General features: G+C 39.8%; 1 pseudogene; it reads left to right on the top strand.

Moving 5' to 3' along the window:
* Positions 1-1,013: 1,013 nt before the first annotated feature.
* LOC149317639 (small ribosomal subunit protein uS8 pseudogene) lies at positions 1,014-1,454 on the top strand (annotated as a pseudogene).
* The last annotated feature ends 14,954 nt before the right edge of the window (positions 1,455-16,408 follow it).

Below are 16,408 nucleotides of genomic sequence, written 5' to 3'. Positions count from 1 at the left end.
TTTTTTGGCATTAGTCGCTTAGCATAAGAAGCTTATTCAGTTGCAAAGCTCTTTCATTTTCTTCTTTCATTTAAAAATTAAGCATAAAACAAATGGGGCAGGATAAAATGGTGGTGGAACCACTGGGGTGATTCAACCATGGATAAAGTGCAATTCACATGATGATCCCAGTCCCTCAGCTGAAGATGAATACTATAAAACAATGTGGAATAATATGAATTTTCTGCAACAAGAAACGGTTGGTGCATCTTTCCCCTCCTATTGTACATGAATGGCTGTTCCAATTGTTCTGTGCAGATTCTGAATGGGTTAAATTATTTTGTTGCTTTGGTTTTTGGCTAATGAATGATCGAAACACTATTATTGCATATGCGTTTTTACCAGCTGGAGTCCTAATTTAAATTTGTTTGCAGTTCAGAATAGTATTGGGTCATGTTCTGCTTATAGCATTAAGTAGTGATTACATCTAATGCTTTTGTCTTTTAATTAGCTCCCTCAATCCTCCGTGAGCGGCAACCTTTCTAGACCATATTTCATTTTTGTTTACAATGAGAAAGGCTGAGCAGGCAGTCATTTTGGATGTCAAGGCTGCAAATGTATAATTTGTATTACCAACTTGCAGATTGTTGGGCCTGGCTATATTTTGATTTTGTGTCACTTATCAGTTCTGTTAATTGTCCTCTAAAGACAATGTGGTGCTGGCATTGGTACATACAGTCAGCCCTCCTTATCCACGGATTTTTTATCCATGGATTCAAGCACCCACAGCTTGAAAATATATTTTAAAAATATAAATTACAAATAGCAAACCTTGATTTTAGATAAGGCACACCATTTTGCTATGCCATTGTATATAATGGGACTTGAACATCCATGGATTTTGTTATCCACAGAGGGTCCTGGAACCAAACCTCAGCGGATACCAAAGACCCACTATACAGGGCTTGTTATGTGAGTTTCTTTAAAAGTATGTTTCCTTTTTTCTTTTCTTTTTTTCTTGCTGCGCTGGCATCATGGTGTGCATGAATGTTTTGGCAGGTGCTCTTAAGAGCATCAGTAATGCAGAGAAGCGTGGTAAGCGTCAAGTTCTCATTAGACTGTGTTCTAAAGTAATTGTCCGGTTCTTAACTGTGATGATGAAGCATGCTTACATAGGTGAATATGAGATTATTGATGACCACACAGCTGGGAAGATTGTTGTTAATCTAACTGGTAGATTCAACAAGTGTGGTGTGATCAGCCCCAGATTTGATGTCCAGCTGAAGGATTTGGAAAAGTGGCAGAACAACCTGCTGCCTTTGCATCAGTTTGGATTCATTGTGCTGAAAACTTCAGCTGGCATCATGGACCACGAGGAAGCTAGGCGAAAACACACAGGAGGAAAACTCCTGGGATTCTTTTTCTAAACTTGCAACAAACAGGCATACTAATAAATTGTTCAAATGGGGAAAAAAGTATGTTTCCTGTAAGAAGAAAGAATGTTTAGATGAGGCATAAGACATTTCTAAAGATGCAAACTGATTTAAAAAATTGGGATACATGGTTGGGTCTTGTTGTTGTTGTTGTTGTTGTTGTTGTTGTGTTCCTTAAATTTGTTTCTGACTTATGGCAACCCTAAAGCATACCTATAACAGCATTTTCTAGGGCTAAGGATGTGTGACTTGCCCATGGTCACCCAATGGGTTTCCATGGACAAGCAGGAATTTGACCCGTGATCTCCAGATACTCTACTACTCTAGGAACTTGATGATGATCTTAAATTAGGTTGGTCAATATTCCCTACTTCCAGATATTTTTACTGGATTGGAGTTTGTGAATATATTTCAGTTCTGATGTTACTCTTGGAATATAACCACAAATATCAGTCCATTCAACAGTGGGTTGAATAGACAGTTGCATTCAGGGTTCTGATCCTATTTTTGCCCCTTTCACTTTTGCTTCTCATCTCTCCTTACCTGCTTGAAGAGTTTCATCTGTCATCCTATTATTTGGCTGAAAACAGTGTCTTTTTGCATTACATTGACAGATATACAATTGATTGAAAAATCTGGCATTGGCAACAAAAGAACAGTGTAGTGCAATATTATGGAAAATTTCCCTTTAAGGTTCAATACATGGAGGTATTAGTAAATTGAAGACAGCAGTTTATTTTAGGACATGCTGGGCAAAGCCCAGAGTCTGATCAGGAAACAGGAAGTTATAACAAGATAATATAACATTCTTGTAAAAACTATACAGCACCACCAATTAATTAATTAATTAATTAATTAAAGGGGATAACAGTAATATTCACTAACCAATATTTCAACAGGGATAAATATAAGATACTATAGCTATGCATGAAAAATGAAATGCACATATACAGGCAAACCACATATCACATGAAGGATCCATTCTGAGACCCTTCATATAATATTGTTTTCATGTAAAAAGGAGCCCTGGTGGCACAGTGGCTAAATGCCTGTACTGCAGCCACTCACTCACAAATCACAAGGTTGTAAGTTCAATACCAGCCAGGAGCTCTGGGTTGACTCAGCCTTGCATCCTTCTGAGGTTGCTAAAATGAGTACCCAGCTTATTGGGGGCAATTATCTTACACATTGTAAACCACTTAGGGAGTGCTTAAGTTCCCTGATAAGCAGTATAGAAATGTTATTGCTCTTGCTAAAACCTGGAACCTTATTTCTCTTACCTGAAATAAATGACAAAGTACTCTCTCTAGGCATTTTCTAGTTCCTCTGGCATGATTCTATGTTTTGCTTCCACTGGAAGTTGACCATAGAGTCACATTGGAGGACCTACAAATGCCTAGAGAATCTCTAGGTTCCCCACCATGACCATTCCTTCCCTTTATCTAATCAAGTTCTCAAAAAAGCATACAATAGAATCACTCTGGAGGACCTAGCAAATGCCTAAAAGATAAAGACTTCCCCTTGACATGACTGTCTAGTCATAACTAACTGTAGTTAACAAGCCAAAGAGCCAGCGTTGTCCGAAGATGACTCCGGTGATCATGTGGCCAGCATAACTGCATGGAATGCTGTTACATTGGCCTTTTGACTCAGCAGATGCCTAGAGAGAACATATTTATCCAGTGCATGAAAGTGAACCCATGTTACATGAACTCATGCAATATGTGGACTGCCTATATATAATGGGTGACACCTGGCTTGAAAGCAGAACATGTGAAAACATCTAGAGCTTTAGTAAACCACGAGTTATACATGAGTCAACAATGTAATGCAGCAGTTAAAGTCGCCAATGTAATTCTGGTTTCAACAGGAGTATAATGTCCAGATGAAGGGAAGTAAGTGTGCTACTTTATTCTGCTTTGGTTAGAGAATGGTGACCAAAATGATCAAAGGTCTACAAACCAAGCCTTAGGAGGAAAAACGTAAAGAGATGGGTATGTTTAGTTTGGAGAAGGGAAGATTAAGAGGTGGTATGATAGCTATCTTTATTTATCTTGAAAGGCTGTCATGTAGATGATAGAGCCAGCTTGTTTTCTGATGCTCCAGAGGCTAGAACCGGTCAATTCAAATTATAAGAAAAGAGTCTCCACTTAAATGTCTTTACTGTAAGAGTTGTTCAAAAGTGGAATGGACTGCCTCAGAGAGCAGAGATTGGATAGACATCTTTTAGGAGTGCTTTAGTTGTATATTTTTGCAGGACAGGGGATTGGATTAGACGCCCCTTGTGGTTTCTTTGAGTTCTGTGATTCTATGAGCATTGAACAAGCACTGCATCCAAAGTACCCATGTCTCATTTGTGTCTCGCAAGTTGCAACTCACATAGTGGTATTCTAACTGGTACATTTATCACTAGAATATATCAATAGATCCAAGGATATGGATCAACATGTCCTGAACAGGTTTAACTGGGCTTTCCTTGAGATGCCTATGATATGAAGCTAGTAACCTGGAAGCTTTCAGATTTTCCCTGATTGAGGATATTTTTCCTTCAGCATGACCATACCTTAAGGACACCCTCAGAAATCTCTGTGTGACTATCTGAATGTAGCTCTACACTATGCAAGCATGATGTTGGATCTTAACCATAGTGTTTTTTTTAAAAATCAAATCCTGTTTTCTGTTTCAGGATAGGAGACTGCTCAGAACTAACTGGTCAATGTAAAGATAAGCAGCATAATAGTACAATGAAATGAAACATATTCATAAATGTAATAATCGCACTCATTCACAAAGGTGAATGTGAATATTTTCTCATTCTAGCAGTCTGCTTATGCCCATAGAAACTCTTTTGAGGTTTACACATGAGGGTCTTGCTCCTTTTATTCCTTGAGGTCTGGTGGCCTATTCACATAAATTTCTTCCTTTACATCTCTACTCAACAAGTCAAGCTTTAGATCTAAATCCCTGATCTGCATTTCTTTTCTGGCTGCTACATTTAGAATGGTCTTTAGTTTAGTGCTTTAAACCTAGGGCAAATATTCTGTCATGATCTTTGCCATATTATTGGGAATATCCTTTGGCTTCAAGTCGAGGCTTCTATCATTCAACCTTTGTTCTTTGTCATGTTTGATTTTAATGGTTCATTTGCATCCCATTTTTTTTTCTCCCAGGTGACAATTTAGAGAACTTCCAAGCCTTCCTTTCTGTGAAGTTATCTTCTTTTTTCCACTTCCTGGTCTCATGTTCAGGCAATGTGGAGACATCTTCACAGGATGAAGGGTTTTCCTGTCTTAGCAAGACTTGCCAGAGTTGTATTTCTTTAGTCTGTCATTGATTTGCCAGATACCTGTGGGCTCACCATGTCCAATGCATTCATTAGTATTGGACATATTACTATTGCTTTCCCCTCTTTTCTTCATTTTGATCTATACTTTATCTTGTATTCACAGTACATGGAGGGAGAGACTGTCATCTGAGACTGCATAATATTGGCCCTGAGGTCTCATCCAACTATGCTGTACCCTTTTTTGTGATCATATTTGTCTGTAGACTTTGCATTACACATTTTATCCCACTAATAAAACTTTTGTTTCAGTTGTCATGTATAGGTTAAAATTTGCATCCAGTCATTCTGATATACCTTATGACCCATACCGCTTCTGCAAATAAGTTGCTGTCATAATTACTTCATTCCAGTCCATACAAGTAGGTCACCATCTAATAACATCCATGCAGCTATCTTACCTAGCCATGCCCCCCAAATAGAATCAGAGAATTGGAAGAGAACACAATCACAATCCAGTCCAACTCCTTACCATGCAGGAATACATAATCAAAGCACTCCCAATAGATGGTCATCCAACCTTTGTTTAGAAACTTCCCAAGATGGAAACTCAGGGCAATGTATTCCATTCTCATACAGAATGTCAGGAAGTCCTTCCTAATGTTTAGGTGGAATCTCTTTTCCTATAGTTTGTATCTTCAGCTATACCCCTTTGTTCAGGTGTGTATGGCACAGTTGTAGCTACTGGAAAGATCTGGAGCTCAATTGTAGAACACATGCTTGCCATTTAGAAGACTTCATGTTCAATATGTAGCATTTCTCAGTATTGCTAGGAAAAAATCTGCTTCATGCTAACCTTAACCCTAACCCTGGATAGTACTTGCCAGTCACTGCTGACAGAACTGAGCTAGATAGTCTCACTCAATACAGGAGAATTTTTTATATCTCTTTGTGCTGTGTTCTTTTATGTGTGCTTCTTCTCTTCCTTTTGTAGGTGTTCTCCTTAATTGTCTGTGAGTGTTTGCATCTTGTTTCTGGTTTGTGACACAAACTCACATAATTTTCCACCAGCTCATTTTCTTACTTCATGATGTTAAGTGACAGTGTACTTTGGATAGCTATCAAATGAAGGCAAATAGATTATTATCTCTGGTATTAGTTCATGTATGAATTCTCTTATCCCCACAAACATCTCTATGGATATTTCCCAAAGGATGTGCAGTCTTGCTTTGCTTTTGAGAAGTATGATACATGTTGCTTCACTTGTATAAACACATGCACTTATATATGCATGGCACAACGGCATCCCAATGTGTTGGGGTTTTTTTTCAAATTCTTCTCAGGGAAGCTCTAAGATGACTTCTGGGTATTTACAACTTACACATGTTTGTGTCACAAAAGGATACATTTATCATGACAGGCTGGAGATATGATTGTAGGGCAGAATGAACTCTAAGGTTCATGACTAAAGCCTGTTAGTAGACTGGACACCATGGCTTGTTTAGATACATGCCATGCTGAGCATAGTCTGGCATGTCTACTCAGAGTCTACCACCTACAAGATAATTACATCTAGCTTATATAGAGTTTTCACAAATACCATATAGTGGCAACAACTGACTAACAAAAACCTATGATAGTCCCTCCATAACTGTCATCCATCAGGGCTAGCCTGAAGAAAGAGGCTCCTCCCTCCTTAACTGTCATCCTTCGGCCGGCGAGAGAGTGACCAGGCAGGCCCAGCTCCATCAGGGCTAGCCTGAAGAAGAAGAGCCCTCCCTCCAGTCCATCTGCCTTGGTCCAGGCCTCAGAGGGAGAGAATAACCACTGGACCTCATCCCCTTCCCCACCACCATTCCCTTCTCCTTTTGTGTCGTGTCTTTTAGATTGTAAGCCTGAGGGCAGGGAACCATCTAATTAAAAATAATAATTGTAAGCCACTCTGATAGCCATTAGGGCTAAATACCATAAATAAATAATATAATATAATGGTCATACAAACTCATCAATAATAAACAATCACTGTTTCCAAACTAGGTACATCACATTTGTTTGTTATCTTTACATTGGTGTTCTAGCTGGTATCTTTTATCAGCAGAAAGTGTCAAGATATTTCTGGACAGAAATCAGAATGCTTCACATATGTTTAACTTCCCATGAAATCCCTAAGCTCTTACAACTTTTAAAAATGTTTAAGCAGGGTTTTTGTTTGTTTTGTTCAGTACAATTCTACTTTATTTAAGCCATACGGTCACTTTTTCACTTTTTTTCTTCATAGTTCTAGCTTGTTCATTCTGGAAGATGAGTTTGATGCTAGCTAGTTCACCACTAGCTAGCATCTCTTGTGCCTTTATTGCACACTAATTTCCTTTGATCTATACTGTGAGATCATTGCTAGCAAATTGCTTCTCTAATATTAGGCAGACAATGGAATATGCTGCCTTGGAGTGTGGTGGAGTCTCCTTCTTTCCAGGTTTTAAAACAGAGGCTGGATGAGCATCTGTCAGGGATGCTTTGAGTTCCTGCATGGTAGGGGTTGAACTGGATGGCCCTTGTGATCTCTTCCAACTCTATGGACCCAAACAGACAGGCCAAAATAAAGCTGCTTCGGGTCACTTTGGAGGTATGCTGTTCAAATGACATGCGCATCTTAAGAGGCCAGAAGCTGTGCCAAAGCTGCGCTCCAGTCCTTAGGACTGAACTGTGGCTTTGGCACAGCTTCCGGCCTCTTAGGATGCACGTGTCATTTAAACAGCATACCTCCAAAATGACTCGAAGCAGCTGTATTTTGGCCTACCTGTTTGAGCCCTATGATTCTATGATTCTATAATATTTTAGGGAATTAGCCAGTTATAGGGAGCATGTAATTCCCTTATTAAAATAGCTTTGCTCATTACCAGTTTGTTTCCAGGCACAATTCAAAGTACTGGTCATGACCTATAAAACATGGCTCAGGTCTAGACTACCTTAAAGACTGTGAGCCTTGACAGACCAGCATCAAAGACTGGCATTGGGGAAGGGATAGCATGGCTCTGCCCCCACGATGGTGTGATGCTGCATGCCCCACCATCACGGCACTGTGTCTGAAAAAGCCGCGCCGCTGCTTTTTGCAGCTCCTTTTTGCAGCATGGAAAGGCCAGATCAGGGTGCAGCATGTAGTTCCTGCAGCCCCAATCTGGTGAAGAAAGAGGTGGCTGCAGGCCACCCCTTAGGGGCAATCTGTTCAGTCCCTGTATCTCTCCATATAAACCTACCTAGTTCTAAGATCAGAAATCAGAGAAGGCCTACCGGAGTACTGGTAACTGTCTGGGAATACTGAATGTTGATGCTGAGTCTATATAGCACATGGACTGAAATCAGTATGTGTCCTGTGAGAAGTCTTTACAGGTTTTATCTCCTTAAAAAATCTGGATATTAAGCTCACTGAGATGCAGAATGAAAGAGTCATATCTCACCATGGATAAAAGGGATTGTGCCTAGTGTGTGTGTGTGTGTGTATGTGTGTCTATAAATCTAAAACAAGACACATTCTTCCTTTAATATTCTATTCATGCTGCAGTTTCATAGCTCAGATCCATATTCACTCTGCAGAGATGCTCATACCTGTGTAGTATAAAGTGTATTCCCCTCCCTTGCCAGCCTTCAAGAAATGATGGATATGGTAGTTAGTCTGACAAGACCTTCACATTGTAGATTAAGAACATAAGAATTATCTTATGGGACAAGACCAAAGATCCCTCTAATCTGACACCTGGTGTCCCACAGTAGCCAACAACATGATTTGCAGAAAGTCACACGCTCCTAAGAAGGCTATTATCTTCTGTTCCAGAATCTGGTAATTAATAATCACATGTAGCATTTTGCAGAGCACTTTCAAGGGCTTAAGGAAGGATTTCACAAGCATCACCTTGTTAAGCCAACTGCTATTATCTGCATACGGCAGATGAGGAGTTGAAGCTCAGGGAGAGGGTGGGTTGTCTATGAACCCCTAGCAAGTTTATGATTGAATTGGGTATCTGCAGACTCAAAACTCAGGGACCAGATGGATATGAGCCCTTTTTTATAGAGGATGTTCCACCATTTGAAGACTACATAGTTCAGGTCCAGTACAAAGATAAAGGACTATAGAAAAGGAAAGTGGATGAGAAGGGTGGAACTTACCCATCAGCAGAGTGACCAAACCTGTAGGCCACAGTCTTCCCCACTATGGTGACAAGTATTGCATTATTATTGTTGTGTGTATTCAAGTAATTTCTGGTTGATGGTGACCCTAAGGCAAGCCTATCACAGGCTTTTCTAAGGCTGAGAGTGTGTGAATCACCCAAGGTCACCCACTGGGTTTCCATGGCAGACCAAGGAATCAAACCCTGTTCTCCAGAAACGTAGTCCAATGTTCAAACCACTACACCATGTTGGATCTCAAGTATTGCATTATTGTTTAATTTATGGTAGCTATTCTAAATTTGCATTTATACAGAGTGATGGCTATTGTGCCAGTGGAGCAGTGAATCCCTTATGGGTTTTAGTTTGAACTTTAAGGGAGCTATGCAAGGTAATGAACTCTAAAATAGGTTCTGGACCTTGGAGAGTTTCTTTAAAGTTTGGACCACAATCCAGAGCAAGCTGTAGCTACCAGCTGCTATGCATATAATTTAGGAAAGTTTTGGTTTTTTAAAATGCAAATCACTGCCATCCTTTGTGTTGTGGGTAATGTTGTTCCTAGTTTTGGTGACAAGTAAGTGCATACCCTTCCACTCTTTGAAGTGGCTTATTTCACAGGCTTTCACAGAAGCTCAGAAAACTGCTAGATAGTAGATTAGACTAATGTTCTGCCCAGTACAGTCTTCTCTACAGTGATGACTGGTAGTTCTTCAACAGTACCTCTTCCTGCTACCTAAGTCTGCCTATTGCAAAATAATGGTAATGATAATGATAATATGATAATGGTTATGATGATATGAGATAATTATGAGATTAGAATCACTATGAGATAATGATTATATGATAGAAAAAGTCTAGTTGATTTGATAAATAATACAAGAGGTCACTGGAAGTTTTACTGAGTGGAAATTGATGAACTGCAGAGTATAAAGGTAGGATATACTTTTGGAATAAGATATGAAAATAATTGCTTTCTGTTGGAATAAGATACGGAAATAGTAAAGAATCATTAAAAATATAAAAACTGGTTTTAACAGCCAACAAAAACAAGAAAGCAAGTGGGGATGTTCAGATAGGATTTTGAAAAACAACTTCTAGGATAAATTGTATAATCTGAAGAGGAAATAATGTTGTAAGACACAAAGTGAATGTTTATATTGGATTTTTATTATTGTAAGGATATTGAGAGTAACTTTGATATATTACTGCAATGAATAATCATGTTGAATAAAAAAAACTTTAGAAAAAGGAAAAGAAAAACAGAATATTTCCCCACTATCTGCCTGAAAGAGCCATAGCCATGAATATTAAAGGGTTCTTTAGGGATCTGGGATCCTTTCTCATAGTAGGAGAGACAAATGTCTGGCCAGTTGAACTAATTTGGTAGGTAGATATATTTCAGTCCCCAGATGGCCCAGAACCAAACTACAGAGATTCTAGAGAAGGCATTATTCTATTCTGCAGCCAGACACATTTGTCCAATAGGAAAATAAAATTTGCAGTAGGAAATAAATCTTGGTACAGTTAATAATATGGCTTGTAATGGCAACGAAGCTATTTCTTCAACACAAACAGATGGGAGAAAGAGACAGAAATAGAAAATTAAAATGACTATTGATACCTTATAGTTTTCATAAGCTTATATTAATAGTATACAATTAAGGCCAACTACCTGGCTGCTCCATGTATAACTAAGGCGGGTTATAGACCGCCGCTTTGAGGCGGTCTGCCGCCGCCGCTGTTTGCTCCGTAAGGGAGCCACTGCAGCCAAACCGCGCGGCTCCGTTACGGAGCAAAAAAGAAGCTCCAAAATGGAGCTTCTTTAAGCGGCGCCTCTATGACGTCGCGAGGCGCCAGGGGCGGACTCGCGATGTCATAGACGCCGTGACACGTGTGGACGCACAGCATCCGATACGTAAATATGGCGGCGGCTGTGTGGAACGGCCGCCGCCATATTGTACGTACAGAATACATACTAGGGTTAGGGGGGTGCGGAAGCACCGCCCCTTCCTAACCCTAGTACATATTCATTATGTACTAAATGGTGGTGTGTAAACCGCCCAAGATAGATGCATATACTGTAGATATATTTAGCTACTCTGGATTCATAACTACAGGGCTCTCTAGCATCTATAAAGTCCTGCTTTTCAAAACCAGTTCTTGTGAAAACTGTCGCCATTACATAAATTTGGCCAATCCTGGTTTCCGATTAAAGCAATGTGGGCTTTAATAAGGAACAAGCTTATTTCTTTAAAACAAATAGAAGAGAAAAATAGATGGATAATTAAAATGACTACTGATACCTTGCAGTTTTCATAGCTTATACTGTATTAGTAATATGCTATTGAGATCAATTGCCTAACTCTTCCATCAAGGAGGACATATGCATGAAGACACATTTAGCTGCTTTGGATCCAGATGAGTTGCTGGAGGCATTGTCAGTTGCAACCAGCACTCCTTTTGCTCCATGTACTTTTCACTAGCACCTAGAAAATACTGTTTTTCTCACTAATTTTTGCAATAACTTTCACCATTACATACATTTTGTCAAATCTGGTTTCATCTAAAGTGTCATCACACCTCAGGAATAAAGTCAGTGTCTCAGTGAAACAGTGAGTCTGCCTCTGTCATTTTCTACAACACACTGCATGATCATGTAAAATAATTCATGGTGTCGGGCAATGGTATTCCTAGGGTTGACATCACCTGGTGCAGTTGACTTCCTTCCTTCCTTCCTTCCTTCCTTCCTCACCACACCACACCACACCACATAGAATCTTTAGCAATGTTTTGGTACTAATGTTACCCACAAATCATAATTCCCATATATCACTGAATGCAATGGTAATAAAACAATGGGCAAAATTTACATTATACCTTTAAGTTACAATATCATATGCACAGCCTAAATGTATTTATGTGTACATAGTTTCATGTGGTTAAAGTGAAAATATGGAAATATTTGATTTTTTTAAAAAGAAAATTTTAAAATAATTTTAGAAACTTAAAATTTTAAAATTTTAATTTTATTTAAAAACAACAACAACAACCTGGGACCTCTGCTTTCTCCTCCTATTGAACCTTGTCCTGCTCATATCATCTCTTCAACATTTTAAAGTGACACAGGTGAATGTCACAGTGTGATTCTGCCATAAGGCTGATATTTAGGGACCAATGGTATCATCCCCCCACACACCCTTAGCGTGTCACCTGGTGTGGTCTGAACCCTCTGCACCTACCTAGTGATGCCACCGCTGACAGGTGGATCAGGAAGAAGAATCCCCTCGTAATGCCTCCCCCACCCTCCTCCCTTTCTCCAAAGACCTTCTCTCTTACAATTGGAAAAATGAGTGAGATCAGGGTGGAAGCTTCTGTATTATTTTCAGTCAGTGATGCTTACAAGAAGCTAGCAGTTATGGTGAATGCCATCCATCAGTAGCATGGCCATAGTGTCATACATTAAAAATGCCTTAAGTGAGAAGGACCTAAAGATTATGAGAGTTGTGTGAGGTGAAATTACGGTGGAGCTTTTGTTCCCACAAACTGTTCTCTTTCCTGAAAGAGTCAGAGATGGCATAGTAGAGTCATTATTGTCACCTGTGGCGTACATACGTTGCCTTCTTGCACAACTTGTTAGACAATGTTAGCAAGAAATAAAAGTGAGTTTCGGCACCACAGGCAGTAATAGCTCAATCACATCATCTTTCAACTCTCTAGGCGGGAAAGAAAAAGAAAAAGAAAATCTGTCTCTAGTCCAGCCACTGGGTCACTTTTCTTTTAACTGTGTCAGTGAAGCAGAAAGAAGAGCCAGGCAAGAATGTCTGTTGTTTCTGCCTATTTGTCCTTTTGCCACATACAACAAACATTATTCAGAAACTTTCTTCCTTTGGCCCAGCAGGCATTTGATGGGCAAGATATGAGTAGATTCCATTCTGCCTGAGTGCTGTCCATTCACTTTAGGAGTTCAGTGTTTCCACCTATTTCCCAACAAAATCTATTCTTTTCTTCACGTGATTCTCAAACTTGTGTTTCATGATGCTTCAGGTGCATGGAGGCCAATGCAGTGAATATATAAATCTGCTTTAAACCTTCTCTCAAACTTGCAAATAATAATAATAATAACAACAACAACATTTTTTGTCCTGCAGCTCTCAGAATCCTCTGCCATTGGCCAATCAGACTGAGTTGTTCTGGGAGTATTTGTCCAAGAATATAGCTCAGATCATTTCCAAACATCTATTGTCTGCTCTAACCGGCAGCAGTTCTCCAACATGTGAGGCAGAGGGTCATTACCATTCTTTGCTCCCAACAGGAGAAGCCAAGGATTTAGGATGTACCTGTATTATCTAGATATAATGGTATAATGGAATTTCACACTGTTTTAGCTTTCATGAGTTTATCCTCTTGAATCCTGGGATTGGTACTTTGCTGAGCTAATTAGATGTATGTACTAGAGAGCTCAACTGCTACAGTTCAAGGGAGCTTGGATTGAAGCTCTCTAGCAGAGAATTCCATGTTCCTCACAAAACTGGAAATCTCAGAATTACACAGGATTACACCATGTCAGTGAAAGTAGTATGAAACAGCTGTAACTGTATTCTGTAGATGCATCTGGGCACTTCTACATGCAAAGCATGTACTGACAGTGATGGCTAGTGGCATCCATATCAGTTTGGAGGTGAATGTACTCTGGTTTTTAGTTTGAATTTTAAAGACGTTATCTAAGGCACATTACAGACCGTCTGAAAGCGGTGGTCTGCTGCCGCCATCATTAGCGGCACCGAGGAGCCCCAGCGGCCAAACTGCGAGGCTCCCCGGCACCGCAAAAAAGAAGCGCCAAAATGGCACTTCTTGTTGCGGTGCACTAATGATGCCGCAAGGCACCAATGGCGCACTTGCGACATCATTAGCGCCGCATGATGTCAAGATGGTGGTGCCCATGTAGAACGGGGACTGCCATTTTGTACGTCCCCAGGATGTGCTAGGGTTAGGGGCGTGCATAAAGCACGCCCTTTCCTAACCCTAGTACGTCCTGGGGACGTACTTTACGCCAGTTCGGAATGAGCCCAAGACACATATTTTTGGAATGTTTCTCTAAAATTGTTAGTTCCTCTAAAACTGATAGTAAGACCTGGATTAGCTGCCCTACTGCTTTAGAAGATAGCAGGCACCAAGGACCAATAAACAATGGTCACAGTGGTGGTGCTACCAGCTCCCTTTCTCCTCAGGTCATTTACAGATTCCAGAGTGTCGTGGAGAAAGACCCCACAATGTCTCTTTCCTATACCTGTGGAAACTAGTGTTGCCAGGTTTTCAAAAGAGAAATAAGTGACCGTCAAAATTCATGACATCAATCAGAAAGATAGTTATTAGATTTGTATTCTGCTGAAATACCAAACGGAAGTACAGTTCGCATTCCACATTTGTGTCTTTGATTATTCACCGATTTGATTAATATGTTCTCTCTAGGAATCTCCAGGTCCTCCAGCGAAACTGTGGTTGACCATAGAGTTTCACTGGAAGACTGAGAGAGTCCCAGATAGAACATTTCTCTAGGTGCATTTTATACGTCCTCCACTGCGGTTCTATGGTCAACTTCGGGCAGATGTTGATCATAGAGTTGCACTGGAGACCTAGAGATTGCTAGAGAGGTATTCTCTCAAGTTAAAAAATATGTTTTTATTTGCATTTTTCCCCTTTCAAGGGGGTCCTGCACTCCTAACCCCAGTAAATGTTCATGGCCCACTGTACTGGTTTCAGCCAACTATCCTAGCCACATATTTGTGCAAAATTAATATGTAGTCTACATTCATAGACTGCATGCATTTCTGTCTTTATGAAAAGACCACAAACTCCCGAATACAGGATTTTTTTGTTATCTTGTTAAGTGTATACAAAAGGAAAAGCTTTTCTAATAAAGGGATGCCCCTTATAATAAGGGACACTTGCCAGCCTTATAAGGAACAAGCTTTCTGGCCCTCAGAGAACATCTGTTGTAACAAGAAGCGCCCACCAGTCCTATAAAAGACAAGCTTTTTGGCCCTCAAACAGAGGACATCCTTTATAATAAGGGATACCTGGTAACCCTAGTAGCAATCCTTGTAAGAGGAGGAGGTAGTACTGACAACAGGAGAAGCCACAGTGCAAACTAATTGTGTGTAGTCCTGAACTTCTCAGGCAGCATAAGAAGATGCTTGTTGTCGTTCCCATGTCACCAAAATAACATAAAAACCCAGTTCAAATCATTTCCACATCCTCTTTTACATGCATCTCATTGTCTCCATGCTGTTGCCAATGTTATAGAAATCTGACATATCAAAGGTTCAGGTACACATTCTTCTTCTTGGTTCTGCTATCCTCCCTCCCTCTATTCCTAACATTAATATTAATGACTGCTGTACCTGTCTTCACTGTTTCTTCTTTCTCAATACTCTGGAGACTCTTCACTTCCAGGGTTTGTTTGTTTGGTTTTTTTCAGAAGCAAATGCTTGCTTAAAGGTGTCTCAGGGCATATGGACAGAAATGCCTCTCAGACTTGAGCAAAGGGCATGATGACCACAATTAATACATCTAAAGCTGCAAAACAATCCACTTGGAAGCAGAGTTCAGAAAAGTTACTTTTAAAAGCAACCTGTTCCCATTACTTGTTAGAGTATTTGAAAAGTAACTCAGCATCACATATTCAACAACTGGCACAGCGGGCTTATTCTAGTTAGGATTAACCAATACAATTAGTGTTAAATGTTGCATCAATTGTACCATTGTCCTTGTTTCCTGCTGGTTTAGGATGAGGATTTAGGAATTTTGAGGAAATGACCTAAAACTTGAAAAAAAAATTCTGTTGAAATTCCTTTTTAAAAATACCTTAAAATGCCCTTGAAGGTAACTTTTGAGAGTAACTAGAAGATGTTACTCATTTCATCAATGAAATAATTTGTTACATTACTTTTAAAATGTGATTTCAGTACACCCTTATTACTACCCCCTCCCCAAGAGTAAGTAGTTGCAAGTATGTTGTACAAGCTAAGCTCTTCTTGGGAGTAAACTACAATGTCTGTATTGGAGCCTATGTCCATCTGCATTTGTATATGATTCAGTGAACTTTGTCACCTGTACATATAACCCAACTAGAGTGAGGGGTTCAAGATCCAAGTGGTCAGGATCCATGGTCTACAATGGAGATGTGGTTTCTATCCAAGAGATGAGACAAGAATAGCATAATCCTGGGTGAGTGCAGGTCAAGTTCCAGAGATAAAAGTTTAATTTGAGTATATCACTCAATGTGATGTAGTGGTTAGTGTGTGTTGGACAGGAACTTGGGAGATTCATTTCCTAATCCCCACTGCACCATAAAACACACAGGACCACTTTAAGCTAGTCTCTCTCTCTCTCTCTCAACTTTACCTACTTCATGGTGGTGTTGTGAGAACAAAGAAGGGAAGACAAAAGCCTGTTTGTCATCTTTAACTTATGGGAAGAATAAATGTCACAAGGATTGCTAGTTCTCATCAACATTTTCCATTACACCACTGGTGTCCCCCTGCCTGCTGGG

The sequence above is a fragment of the Sceloporus occidentalis genome, unplaced genomic scaffold (assembly GCF_023333645.1).
Source record: "Sceloporus occidentalis isolate IW3139 unplaced genomic scaffold, rSceOcc1.0.p SCAF_3, whole genome shotgun sequence".
Lineage (NCBI taxonomy): Eukaryota > Metazoa > Chordata > Lepidosauria > Squamata > Phrynosomatidae > Sceloporus > Sceloporus occidentalis.
Note: the sequence above shows the minus strand (reverse complement) of the source record. Positions and strands in the feature narration are given on the sequence as shown.